The 3,391-nt window shown below is 35.4% G+C and overlaps 1 long non-coding RNA gene across 1 annotated transcript; it reads right to left on the bottom strand.

Annotated features, from left to right (window-relative positions):
• Window positions 1-275: 275 nt before the first annotated feature.
• On the bottom strand, window positions 276-1,434 carry LOC141627234 (uncharacterized). Its single transcript, XR_012536803.1, has 3 exons — window positions 1,322-1,434; window positions 827-1,048; window positions 276-743 (listed from the first exon to the last, which is right to left on the bottom strand). It is a non-coding gene; the product is annotated as an uncharacterized LOC141627234 (long non-coding RNA).
• Between the last annotated feature and the right edge of the window lie 1,957 nt (window positions 1,435-3,391).

Raw genomic sequence — 3,391 nt, 5'->3', positions numbered from 1 at the left:
TTACTTAGACGACTAACCTATACAAAAATATAAACCGATATGTAAACTACATAATTGTTTAAAAAAAAGGCCAATGAGACAAGACTAGTTGGCAGCCTCATATTTGCTCATCTCCCATTGGGCAATATTACCAAGAGAATCTGGTTCAACACAACAAAGTTAACGAGAAAATAAAATATCAATATAGAAGATCCTATATAACTAACGAGACACATACATTTTTTATTTTAAGTATCACAACTACTAGCAATGCACTTACCTGAATGTGAGGAGCAAAAAAGTCGAGGAGCATCGTATGTCCTAATTTATACTGCAAAATCGTTAGTTAGTAAAAAAAAATACTACCTTTCTGCCTCTTGGACACTCGTCTATCCTAATCTATACTTCATAGCATCGTATGTCCACCTTCATCGAAATTTTTAATGAATATTGATCCAAATGAACTAGGATCGAACTTATACGGATATGTTTCAAATTATAATTCAGTCAATTCTCTTTATCTAGGCAAAAACACAACCTCCTGAGCTTCAATTTTAAAGGTCGGCGAGCATGAGTCTGGTTGTCCAATCGCATCTCAAACACATCCACGGTGCAGCTCAAATGAGCTCGTATTTATCTCTACTAGCACACTGAATGTAAAAGTTCAAAAGCCTGGAACATAGTAACGATTCTATATGTAAAAGTTCTTGAAAAAGGTATAAACATTACCTGAATGATCCTACCTCGATAAATTCTGCATCAATCTGAGGAGTTACAGATGTATTAGAAAAATCTAGTGACTTCACTTTGGTTTAAAAAGGATGAATTTAATTAAGATAGCACTTACTCCCGTCTCTTCTTTAACTTCTCTTACTCCTGCCACACATATATCCTCTCCCTGAATGTTCATCAATCCAACAGAGATTAACAGCATGCCTTATAGTCTTATACGACATCGAATTTAGTGGCATAAAGACATTTAGCACTTTACCTCGTTAACAACACCAGTAGGGACCTTCTAGATACCAGTTCCTCTTAACCTGCCACTATTTTCTTGTACTACAAGCAGCTGGAAAAAGAAAGGATATACATTTAGGCCACATATACGATACTCAAGTCCAAAGTGAGCGTAAAATTCAAACGCTTGTTTCTTCAAACTCGGTTTAGAGATAAGACAATCTAATAGTGTTTGGCATGAATGATCGAATCCAAGATCAAATCTCAATTCGAAATTTAATACCATGTTTGATGCTGCTATATCATAAATCCTTGTATAGCGAAAGGAAATAAAACAGAACCAGAGAAAGGGGCAATGATGAAAAACAGGTATAAAAACACGTACCTCTCGTTTCTCCATTAAGACAATAGCACCAATTCCAACATGATGTGAGGCGTTTGCAGGGATAGTACAGATAGTTTCAGGAATCCAGTAAACATTACTGCAACGCTAAATAGAAGAAATGGCACCATATCTCCACCAGTCAAAGAAGACCTGCACATTCAGGGAATCTAGCTCAGTTTTCCATTAAAACTACAGCCTTAAGATACTAGGAATAACTCGAAAAACAACAAAATAATTATTTTATATCTCCTCAGAAAGTTAAGGTTTACATGCTTAATGATAGTGTCAAGTATAAAATGTCGAGGTACCTGAGTTTCCCCCTCGATTTGAAAATGTAAGCCATGGCTGGAGGAAGAATACCGAACAAGAAACAGTTTGCATAAACCCAGCAAAGTCAAGAGCCTTTGAGAATATCGATGGAATTAGTCAACTCACCTAGAATCAACAATCGATAGAAGATGGCTCAAAATCAATTGAATCAAAGAAATAACACAAAATAAATGGACAACTCACCTGAATAATCCTTTGAAGTAATAGCCAAAGAAGTATTTGGGCTAAAAAGAATTCTCAATTCCTTCATATTAATTATATGACCCAATGCATTACAATAGTCTTTAAGAATAAGTTTCAGCTTATATTACTAAAGGCCTTATCTTTGTCTTGAATAGAATATTGAAACGTCAACAAAGAATAGATGGAATATGGAGGTTCAGTTGCTGATGCATACCTCTATATTCATGTAGCGATAAAAATAAGCAAGATCTACGGTCTACTATGTTAGAGATAATCAGAAAATGGAACATAATCAAGGTTATGACTCATGAGGTATAAATAGCACCAACGGTCAGCTACGTTATTTAAAAGTTTGTTTAACAATGCCAAAAAGCCCAAAAGTGAATATACTCACTGAAATTTCAAGATCCTTGATGAACGGGCAGCTTTGAATCATACCAAGAGTAAAGCAAAATGCATCAGTATCAGTTCAAATTAGATTCGTCAGACATAGTTTATCCAGAAAGAACATTTGATGTCTAAAAATTGCATTACAGTTTATGTAGTGATAAAAATAGCAGCACGCAGAAAGCAGAAATGGTACAAGTGATTGTTACTAAAAAAAAGATACAATATTTCTACTCAATCTCCAAAAAATTGTAAAAAAATCGAACCAAAAAACATGAAAAATGGGAAAATCACCTGGGGTTTGAATTAAAGAGCTAAAATCGAAGCTGGGTTTGATCTAAAATTAATGTAATCAATGAATAGAAGCTAATTAATTCATCGAAAATAAACATAAAACCTAACAAAAATAACTAATCCAAAACAAACATAAACCCTAACAATTAATCGAATTGTATTTCGAAATTCAACACTCGAACTAATCGAAAATAAATATAAACCCTGACTAAAATAATTAATCCAAAACAAACATAAACCCTAAAAATCGACACTGCAATTAATCGACAAAGTAAACCATAGAACATAATTTTACATACCAAATATTCAAATAATAGGACGGCAGGTCGATTTCACGCTTTTTCGGTGAGATGACGAGGTGTTGAGGTGGCGTGGTGAAAGTTTTTTTTCGTGGTGAGTGAGTTTGAGAGAGAGGACTGAAAGATAGAGTATGCCGTGGTGTGTTTGTGAGATTATGTGAGGGAGTTTTTATGTGTGGGAGTGGTATAGAGGGTCACAGCTGAAAGTGAGTTTAATTTTTTTTAAGTCATTTTCTTTATTTGCTGCGTTTTTAAACTTGAACGCCGCAAATAGCAATATAATTTAAAAAAAAATTTATTATTTGCTGCGGTTAGGCTAAAACGCCTCAAATAGAGAGCCGCAAAAAAATATTTTTCTACTAGTAAATAGAGAGAGACAAGGAAATCTGGTAAGAAATACAAACAGATGACACAGAAATCGGCGGCGGTGGAAGAGAAATCGGTGCGGCGGCAGATGGTGGTGGAGACAACACAGAAGAGCAAGGCAAGAATGTATGCTAAGGACGAGGAGGGAGTACGGGGTTGAGGACGGGGTTGGTAGCCAGAGGGAGGGAGAGTGAGTACGGGGTTTTGGGGG

The sequence above is a fragment of the Silene latifolia genome, chromosome Y (genome assembly GCF_048544455.1).
Source record: "Silene latifolia isolate original U9 population chromosome Y, ASM4854445v1, whole genome shotgun sequence".
NCBI classification, from domain to species: domain Eukaryota; kingdom Viridiplantae; phylum Streptophyta; class Magnoliopsida; order Caryophyllales; family Caryophyllaceae; genus Silene; species Silene latifolia.
The sequence above is the reverse complement of the archived record's forward strand: the minus strand, read 5'-3'. Positions and strand labels throughout refer to the sequence as shown.